At 41.0% G+C, this 11,330-nt stretch overlaps 1 pseudogene; it reads right to left on the reverse strand.

The window, feature by feature from the left end:
* LOC113005561 overlaps positions 1-9,543 on the reverse strand; it is an 11,479-nt pseudogene extending 1,936 nt beyond the window's left edge.
* Positions 9,544-11,330: the final 1,787 nt, after the last annotated feature.

The following is an 11,330-nucleotide window of genomic DNA, read 5'->3' on the forward strand; positions in this document are numbered from 1 at the left end:
ACCTCGTATATCGAAACGCAGCCATTGTAATGGGTGCTCTCCAACAAAAACGAAGCAGAAATGTAATCACTTCATTTTTGTTGTCTGCCTATTAAACGAGAATAAAGTGATTCATATTGTGTTATACTGTATTATCTGTCTCTTGCTGGAAAGTACTCAATATTAGACACATGTGTATTGTTGGGTTTAAGTGTTTGTAGATAGCGATAATAAGTAGTTTTTTTCAGTTCGCGCGACTGATTATCTAGCGTACTGTTGTATCTCTATGCACTGCGTGTACGGTTGTTCTCTTTTTTCTTTGTCTAATCGTAAGCGTGATAAATCGAAAAATTTTATACGTGCAAGTGCATAGCAGGTAATATTTTTTTAATTATTAAGTTGCAATATTTTTTGTTTAGTTTGCGAGAAACGAATTACTTGTATTTTTTGTTGCAGGCGCTAGTCCATTAAGTATGCATTAGGTATAATTTTAATAAAAGTTCAAATTGCATTTCTATCTCAATTGATCCGATTCAAAATTCCCTAATTTTGCATGATTCCCTGCACATCAATTGTATCGTAAAGTAACAACAGGTTATGGGCCCAGGTGCAAAAATAGCGGAAACAGTAACATAACCTCCAAAAACCGAGTAAAGCAAGTAAGAGTCAGTAAAGTGAGGTTATATAGACAAGAATAAAGCAAGTATTAGTATTGAAAGCTAATCATGGTTGAAGCAAAATTGAACTTGGTCAAGCTAGTCGAAAAGTCTGATAATACAGGTCTAAGTAATTACACATCACGACGCTTCAAAGTAAATCTTATACTAAAAACGAAAGCACTGTATAAAGCTACAGGTGTTACAGTCAAACCTTCTAAAAACGATGCTACGTATGGTGAATGGTGTAGGAAAGACTTGGAAGCACAAACGATCATAGGCATAAACGTTAATAAAAGTATAGCATTGAAAATATGTGTATGCAAAACTGTTTCGGAAATGCTTAAACGTCTGGAAATGCTGTATGGTAAAAAGTTTCAATCGACCAAAGATGGACTACGCATGCAATTCTTTGCTTATAAATGATAATAAAACTGCAGTCGACAACTGTCTTGCCATAGATGGGTTAGCGCAAGAGCTGTGTGCTATTAGTGAAAAAATAGAAGATGATTGGATTATCTCTCGAATTTTGAATAGTCTGCCAGAAAGATTTAGTCACTTTCATTCTGCCTGGGATTCGACAGTATCAACTGATAAAACAATTTCAAAATTAATGGAGCGACTTCAACAAGAAGAACAATGTATAAAATTGAGAGACGGCAATTCAGTAGAAAGTGCATTAATTTCTAAAGGCAAAAATAACAAGCTCTACAATAAAACGCACCATAAGAAAAATGTATCACAATGGAAAAAAAGTCAGAATCAGTCATCAAGCAATTACAACAATAAATGTTTTAAATGTGGTAAAGTTGGACATTAGAAAAGTCTGTGTCATGGAAAGCCGTGTCAAGAGTGGATTATTGTAAAAGAAACTATAAATGTAACAATTGTCAGGAAGTTGGCCGTTTTATAAAAGATCCTAAATTGCTAAAGGAAAATGTAAAAGCTTTTATATCAATTGCCTTGTCCGCAACGAAAATAGAACAAATATCAAATGATCATAAATCATGGTATCAAGATAGTGGAGCAACACATCACATGACTGGAAATCTAAGTTGGATGTCAAATCTCACAACGATAGAAAATTCTGCAACGATAATGTTAGGCGATTCAACGAAACTAAAATCATTTAACATGGGTGATGCACACATGACAGCTTATAATGGTAAGGAATGGTATCCCATAGTACTTCAGCAAGTCTTGGATGTACCAGAGTTAACATTCAACCTTTTCTCGTTAACAACTGCATTGGATAAAGGATACACTCAACAAGCAAATGCAAGTCAGTCAATTATCCTTGAAAATAACAATCCAGTACTAATAGCAGACAGAACGAAAGGATTATTTCGAATGAGAGTAAGGAACAATAAAGATCAATGTTTGACAGCAATATCAATAAAAGATTGGCACAAACAACCTGCACATCAAAATGTCACTTATGTCAGAGACATACTGAAAAAAAACGACATAAAATTCATCGACGACTGGAATGGTTATGTATGTGAAGGATGTGCTTACGGCAAGCAATGTCGCACTACACACAAAACAAATCCGAATACAGCCACAGAATGTCTGGATGTCATACACGTAGATTTAAGAAAAATGAACGAATTTTCATTAGGAGGAGCCAAATACTTTCTTTTGTTCAAGGACGACTACAGCCATTATCGAACCACATATTTTTTTGAAAAATAATTCAGACGCAATTGAACAGCTCAATATTTTTCTAAAGTTGGTTAACAACCAATTTGATCAACAGGTTAAAACTCTAAAGTCAGATAATGGAAAAGAAATTAAAAATACTAAAAGTCGAAAGATACTTGAAGAACTTGGAATATTTCATGAACGTTCTGCAAAGTACACTCCAGAACAGAATAGACGTATTGAAAGAGAAATGAGAACTATAGTGGAAGCTGCTCGTGCCGAACATACTGGAAATCTTAGCAAGCAACTTTGGGCTGAAGTTATGAGTTATTCTGTGTTCACCATAAATCGTACAGGTACCAGCTCGGTCAAAGGTAAAAGTCCAGCTGAACTTTGGTTTGGACGTCATATGAATATCAAGTCTATGAAGCCATTTGGTTGTAAATGCTACATGCTCATACCAAATAAGGATCGAAAGAAGTTGGATAAGAAAAGTCAGAAAGGCATCTTTGTCGGTTATGATTTTGAAGAAACAGGTTATCGTATATATATTCCAGATAAAAGAAAAATAGAAATATCTTGTGATGTTATATTTGATGAAAAATTGAATCAAAACTTAAACTCGACGGAAATCTTTTTTAATAGAAAACCAAAAAGCCTGAAAGAAAAAAAACACCTCAAAAATTCTGAAAATGAGGATCATGTCAATCGACAAAAGGAGAATCATGATACAAAGTCAAGCGATGAAGAAAGCTTTGCCAGCGTTGATGAAGTGGACGAAGAATCACAAATTTCCGATGAAGGTGAAATTCAATCTCAAGATGTACTACAACAAGGACTACGAGACAAAAAACTTCTGAAGCCACCCAACAGGTATGATCCTTGTGCTTCAAATCTAATGGCATTAATCAGAGACGTGAAAGAGATATCGGTTGAGAATGCTTTAAACAATCCAAAGTGGAAGCGTGCAATGGACGATGAAATGCACTCATTGGACAAAACACATACATGTCACTGACTGAACTGCCAGAAGGACGCAAAGCACTGAGTAACCATTGGGTATTTTGAATTAAGGATGATAGAAAAATGAAAGCTCCCCTGGTTGCAAGTGATATGATCAACAGCAAGGCACTGATTATTTTGAAACCTTCTCGCCAATGGTTCGACATGCCAGCATCAGATTACTATTGAGTTTCGCAGTAAAAGAATACAAATATGTAAGGACTTTTGACATTAAAACTGCCTTCTTGAATGGAGATTTTACTGAAAACATATATATGTCGTATTAACCACATGATAGGACCGCCGTTGACGACTAGCAATCCACTTGTAGAGCACATATCAGCACCTCCTGAACCCCCGTAGTTTGAGTCTGTATACATACGAAACTCCGTGTTTCCGTTGAAGAAAATGCCATATATATATATATATATATATATATATACAGGGTGTTTCAGACCACCCGTACACCCCTTTTCTCTTCGCAGGATTAGGACCAATCAAAAATATGTTCAGACGAAAGTTGTAGGGTTTCAAAAGATCTATTCAATGATCTTATCAGTTTGACGTTGGATGGCGTCGCCAAGGTCAGATCGAAATCACATTAAGTTTTTTAAATGAAACACCCTATTTTTGATTCCAGAATCTAATAGCTGGTGTCAAGACCTTTCCAAAACACTACAAGGAAGTTTATTTTCGTTGACTACTTTCCGAGTTGTGCGGCTTGAAAGTTACACTACCGCCAACACCATGTAAATAACAATATAAAATCACGCGTTACGCAGAAAGCCGTGCAGCCGACACAAAGAAAGTAAACACGCGAGCCGGGCCAACAAAAACAGATCATGAAAAATCGTGAAAGTTAGCTGTCGCGACCGTAATCACATACATATGTATGTCATAATATTATGTAATTACATTATTACTTTAACGGTAGCACACGAGCAATAACGAGCGCGGCTTTCTGCGTAACGATGTCTAACTCGTGATTTTATACATATTGTTATTTGCATAGGATGTAGTAGAGATGTATTCACCACAACGCTATTGTGACTCAACTCAACACGAGTGACAATAACTCTCTCAAACTTGTCACCTACGTCTTCAATAACCGTCATATCAGTATCAATCGCGCAACAAAAATCCGACCCTCTTTATTAGTCTAGGTTTATTTAGCCATGTCCTATTCCAATGAAGAAGCATATGATATGCTGCTAATTTTAGGTGAGTGTCGAGGTACATTCATTGCAGCGGAAAGATTATGGCGGGAACGTTATCCTGATCGGACTCCTCACTCGCGAAATGTTTTTTCACGTTTGGCTAAACGAATCAAAATTAAAGGTGTCGTTCAGCCTCAACATAACAAAGGTACACAAATTCGTCGTCCGATTATGGATGAAAGAACAGTGGAAATTCTTGCATCGACAGAATTGAACCCTTATGATTCTTTAAGACGACGAGAACAAGATTCTGGTGTTAGTAAAATCAGTGTTTGGCGCATTCTAAAAAATAACAAATTTCACCCTTACAGAATGTCTGTTCATCAAGCGTTGAATTATAACGATATTAGACAGAGACTTGTATTTTGCAACTTTATAAGACAGCAACCACTTGATTTCCACTTGAAAATTTTATTTTCTGACGAATGTACACTTAAAAGTGATGGATCTGTTAATACTTGGAACTCTCGTTATTGGGCACAAAATAATCCTCACTGGTTGAGAGAAGTAGATCATCAAACCATTTGGAAAGTCAATGTTTGGTGTGGAATTATTGGAAGTCAAATCATAGGTCCTGTTTTCTTTGACGAAAATCTAAACGGTGATAGATATTCCGCCTTGATAATGACAGATCTTCCTGTCTTACTAGAAAATATTCCTCTGCAATTGCGCCTGAACATGTGGTTCCAACAAGATGCATGTCCGTCTCATACATCGAGAGTTGCTCGTGCGGCATTAAATACTATGTTCCCCGACAAGTGGATAGGCAAATACGGTCCAATCAATTATCCACCCCGATCACCAGATCTCACCGTCCTTGATTATTATTTCTGGGGAAGGATAAAAAACTTGGTCTATCATGAACGTCCGACTACGAGGGATAATATGATTCGTAGAATAAGTGAAGCAATTCGATCCTTACGTGCCGAGGAAATTCTTCGAGCAACCAATGATTTTCAAAATAGAGTTGATGCTTGCATCGCAGAGAATGGTGCTCACTTTGAACATTTAGTCGCTTAACAAAACATACACTCATTCATTCCCGAACGTGAGAGGCAAGGGGACTCACGTGAATCAAGCACCCCAAACGTGAGAGGCAAGGGGACTCACGTGAATCAAGCACCCCAATGGGATGAAATTCTCGTCACGTCCACGTCGTTCATTCTGGATAATGCTAAGCACGGGAAAATGCATACAGTCAATCTGGACATGATTGATCATCAAACATAATCAATCCAGTTAATAAATAAAAGCAGAGTACATAAAACTTTGACTCCCCTTTTCCTCCCCCATACACATACGCATGCACGTATGCACACACCCACACACAAGATTAAATCCGACTAAGTAACCACCACATGGTACATCTTGAGTAATGCTGATGCTGGCGGTAGTGTAACTTTCAAGCCGCACAACTCGGAAAGTAGTCAACGAAAATAAACATTCTTATAGTGTTTTGGAAAGGTCTTGACACCAGCTATTAGATTCTGGAATCAAAAATGGGGTGTTCCATTTAAAAAACTTAATGTGATTTCGATCTGACGTTGGCGACGCCATCCAAGGTCAAACTGATAAGATCTTTGAATAGATCTTTTGAAACCCTACAACTTTCGTCTGAACATATTTTTGATTGGTCCTAATCCTGCGAAGAGAAAAGGGGTGTACGGGTGGTCTGAAACACCCTGTATATATATATATATATATATATATACATATATATATATATATTGTCACGTATTTTTATCCCACGCCGGAGAGCAGCGGCGGAATATGCGATCAAACACCGGAATTACGCGCGAGACACGCGTGAGCGACGATAGAACCAATAGATACCACCAATCGTGAATTTGGGCGCCAGACGCGATTATACCGGTCGCGTCGCCGGGTACACTATTTAACGCTAGACGCGGATGCACACCACGCGATAGCTTCTCAGAACGAAACACGAAATCGTCGCTCGCACGCGGCCAGCTAGCTCCTCTAACCGGTAGAGGGGCGGGGTAGCGGAGACAGGGACGAAGCGGCTCTTTTACTGGAGGAGACGGGAGGCGAGAAATCAAGCAAGATCAGGCCGATATAACAGACAGAAATAACATGTATTGTAGCATATGACAGAGACAGAGTAGAGCCAAACACGAAGAAATTATCAGTCGAAGCAAGCAAAGAACGGAAAAGATGAAGAGAGTTGACGAAAAACGAATAAGCAGAACGCGAAAATTTTCTTAAATACTACAATGCTTACGCTAGCGGCGCGAACAACGGCGGTTGGTCCCGCGCGGAACGAGACAGCCAATCACGCGCGCTCGGAACAGCGCGGCGAGAACTCGTCGAACTTTCGCTAACGGACAGTAATTAACTCAAAAGCAATACAATCAAAGATACCCGGTGACGGCAATGCCGTCGTCGCGGTCACGATGCACAATTCTCTCGAAGACGACACGACAACGCACCGATAACGCGGGCGGTCGTGTGATCACAGCCGTAACACGACTCGCGCACGTGCGCGAGGGCTTTGCGGCTTCCCGGGAAGCCGGTCGTCCGCGAGCTTCTACGGCGGGACAGCCAACGTACACGCGGCAGCCGACAGCTGGGTGCCTCGACAAGGTCTCACGCTTGAGGTGGAGAGCCGACCAAACACTAAAAAGGTGCGTTCTATCGCCACGCGGCGGACGCACCTGCACACTAACCCAATGGCTCCACCTCAGAGCGCGAGTCAGCCGGCACCGGCAGCTCGTGGCTTTACACCGTCTCTAGAGGGTCACCTCGACGACGATCCTGTCCTCCGTTGGTCCCGTGGACGTCTCCGCAGGGATCGCCAGGCCGGGCACAGTTCCGATAGCCAAAATCCAGTAGCTCGCTCGCCGATAACCCTCGCTCGGATTCGTCCCGCACGCGCTCAGTTCGCCGGGTCGCACGCAAAAGCCAAGAGGATCGCGCTCGATACGCGATCGATGAGCGCTACCCCTCCTACAGGGTGCGCAATATCCTTGCGCCTAGCGGCGCGGCCTATCAGCGGCCGTGACGTCATGGCAGCGCAGTGTCGGGTCTCCGCAGGTGTCGTGCGGTCCCCGTCGGCATCCGATATCCTCGTCGCTCTCGTCGTCCTCGCGGACGACAGCAGCAGGGATTTCCCGCGACGATTCTTCGCCGCTACCCTTCTCGACGGACAGCCGGCATTCGACGGCCCTTGTCCTGGCCGTTCGTCCGCCCTGGCCTGTCCCTTGGCTGCGCCAATTGCGAGCCTCTTTTGCGTGGCGCATATCTGTCACCACGTCGAGTCTCGTCCTTCTCTCCGCCGTCGGTTTTCCGTGCGCCGGCCCTGGACGATCGCCTTCTCCTTGTCCTGCTGCTGGTCCTTAGGCGACGTTTGTCGAGGTGCCCGCGGATACATGAAATAAGCCGCGAATAAATAAATGAAATCAATACGCGCCGCAGTCCCGCCGGAGATTTCGTTCTCTCGCTGAGTGCCCGACCCGGTCTTACGCGCCTCCTTGTGCTATGCTCAGGCGGAGGACGAAGTGGCGAGGCAGATAAAACTGCCACGTCATAATATATAGATAATAAAGCATCTATTCACATGTTAGAAAATACAGAAGAAGGAAAGGTTACTAAAGATAAAAAGCATATAAAAATTAAACGTAAATTCATAAGTGAACATATAAACAATACTGTAAGTCCTGTATATATTAAGTCCAAAGAACAAATTACTGATATCTTTACAAAACCTTTGTGTAAAGGTCCCTTCCTGTATTTAAGAAAGAAACTACTTAAGGAGGAGTGTTGGGTTTAAATATTTGTACATGGTGATAATAAGTAGTTTTTTTCAGTTCGTGCGACTGACTATCTAGCTTACTGTTGTATCTCTATGCACTGCGTGTACGGTCGTCCTCTTTTTTTTTTGTCTAATCGTAAGCGTGATAAATCGAAAAATTTTATACGTGCAAGTGCAGATAATATTCTTTTAATTATTAAGTTGAAATATTTTCTATTTAGTTTGCAAGAAACGAATTACTTGTATTTTTTATTGCAGGCGCTAGCCCGTTAAGTATGCATTGAGTATAATTTTAATAAAAGTTCAAATTGCATTTCTATCTCAATTGATCCGATTCAAGATTCCGTAATTTTGCACGATTCCCTGCACATCAATTGTATCGTAAAGTAATGACATGCATCAACAATTTTTGTATGTTAAGTTTCTACGAAAAGATCTCAAAAAATAACTCAAAATATATTAAAACAGAAATGTTATAAAAGAATCAGGAATTTTAATGATTACTACTTCAAATAACATTAGATATTACATAAAAATAACATTTGATATAACTTTGCACCTTACCTGTTAACCACGTATCTCCATTATTATATTTCCGTTCCATGACGCGTCTTACAGGAGAATTGGACCAAATGTACGCGTCATGTTGCGCTTCTGGATATCGCGCATTGACGTTCAAGATTTTTAAATCAGGATCACCGATCTAATAACATAATAAAAAATATATGTTTTAAAATGTAACAGCATAATGGCATTAATTAATAATAATATTATATAATTGACACTATTCTTTATTAAGATATAAATAAATATTATTATTATGCAAATATACGTACAACTTGGACATTGAGTGCGTGATCACCCCAGTGATTTACGTATGCTTCCTCATGTGCTGCGGGTCCTTTTGTATTAACGTAAGTGCAATCAGTTGCCCGAATTGCACCTTCGAATGGTTGAGGAGCATTCCTAAATTTCTCCCGGGCTCTTCAACGTTCATCATCGGTCATAGGAAATCGTACCCATTGTTGCAGCAAGATGTCGTTTATGGCATTGGTGACTCTTCGTACACAGCGGGACTTCCGTTGGAGCGTTTCGGGTGAATAGAAGCCTAAGTCTTTCTATCCGACAGAATCTTTTATCTGTACCAGGACAAGTGTGTAACCAGTCGGTTTCGAGTGATTGCAAGTTGCTTCACTCTTCAGCTCCTCGGAAGGGCATACGATTCTCCTCCTACGCTATCTGTGCGTGTGGGACAACTAAAGTGTCCGATCATAACCTAAACGACGCATGCTCGCCAGCCGGCGAGCATGTGTCGTCTCCCAGATATGAAGACATTAGTTCAGACTTACATCGTTTTCTATTGAGGCAACCCCTACCAGTCCACACAATGGAGACATCCGTCGATGACGTTGACGAAGTGGTGATGCGTAACGCGTATAAGAGAGGCCACCCGACAACGGACGAAGACGATCTTTCCGTCTCGCCCTTGGACAATAAAGGATCATCGCGTTCGACGAGGGACACAGGTAAAAAACCCAAAGGACGGATCTCCCCGGTAAGACCTTCAAAGTCATGCGGGGAAGATTTTTCGGATGAAAGAAGGAATGCAATCGGGACGGACACCGCCGGCGCGACGGCTAAGTTCACGAAAGGCACGGTTAATCACACGGTGAGCGAAAGAGCCTACAAATATGACGCATTTTCGAGGGCACCGTTCATCGTGCTTCTTCGAATTAAATCATCCAATGAGGCTGTCAAACCACGAACCTCGTTAATTAAAATCTCTCAAATTCTGGATAAATGCAACGTTAAATTTACTAACATCTCGAAATACGCAAGAGATACGTGGAAGGCGACATTCTCATCGAAAACACTGGCCAACAGCGTGGTTACCAACAAACTGGTTCAAGATATGGGCATTACTGCCTTTATTCCGAGATACAAATATAGTCGGAAGGCTATCATCAGGGAAATTCCGGTTGACATGTCTATGGAGGAGCTCAAGAGGATTATAGAGCTGGAAAATTCGAACCTTCTGATATCTAACCTATTTAGACTGAAGAGGCGTAACAGAGAATCTAAGTTACTTGAAGACTCAGAAGTAGTTTGTCTAGAGTTAAGAGGAGAGATCTTACCAGCAAAGTTATCAATTTTAAGAGCAATTATACCCATTAAACCCTACGTACAATCTGTTCGTCTTTGCTTTAGGTGCGGCCGTCTCGGCCACATTGGCAAATTCTGTGAAAACTTAGCAAAATGTCTAACATGCGCCGGAGACCACCAATCGACGAGAGAAAAGCCTTGTGAGCTAAGTAAGAAATGCATAAATTGCGGAAGCCCACACTCTACACTGGACCGCGGTTGTCCGATATACCAAAAACACCAAGAGATAACCAGGGTCATGGCGTTCGACAATCTTCCCTTTCTCGAGGCGCGTTCCCTGGTGGAGAGAAGCGGGGGCATTACAAGAGGTGCACCGTTAAAAACTCTGCAAGAATTTCCTGTTCTTCCAACCAAAGAGATGCCTATAGTCACTGGTCGTGTGCAGTCGCAGATTTCTAAAGTAGGGAATGACACGTACAGTAATATTTTGTCAAAGGAAGTCAAGGATAACATTAAAGACAAGCTCGGCTACATTATTGAGGCAATTTTATCAGATCCAGACAGTAACTTACTATGCGAAAGAATTAAAAAAGCAATTGATCTCCATGTATCAAATAACAAGATTAAGGACACTGATAGTATCTCCATGACCGTGCTTAAAAACATATCAGTTAAAGATAAGGCTAAAACAAATTCCCTACTTGCTGGGGCCAAATAATTTTAATTAACGAATCTTGTTCTATTATTATATTTCATATCCATAATTATGACCATTACTATCTTACAGTGGAATTGTCAGAGTGTTCAAAAAAAACGTCCAGAACTCGAAGCGAGGTCTAAGGAGTTCGACATAATATTGCTCTCCGAAACGTGGCTGGTTTCTCATTCCAAGTGGCTATTCAAAGATTTTGACGTTGTGAGAATGGACAGACTTGATCGAAGCGGTGGCGGTGTTGC

The sequence above is a fragment of the Solenopsis invicta genome, chromosome 8 (assembly GCF_016802725.1).
Source record: "Solenopsis invicta isolate M01_SB chromosome 8, UNIL_Sinv_3.0, whole genome shotgun sequence".
Lineage (NCBI taxonomy): Eukaryota > Metazoa > Arthropoda > Insecta > Hymenoptera > Formicidae > Solenopsis > Solenopsis invicta.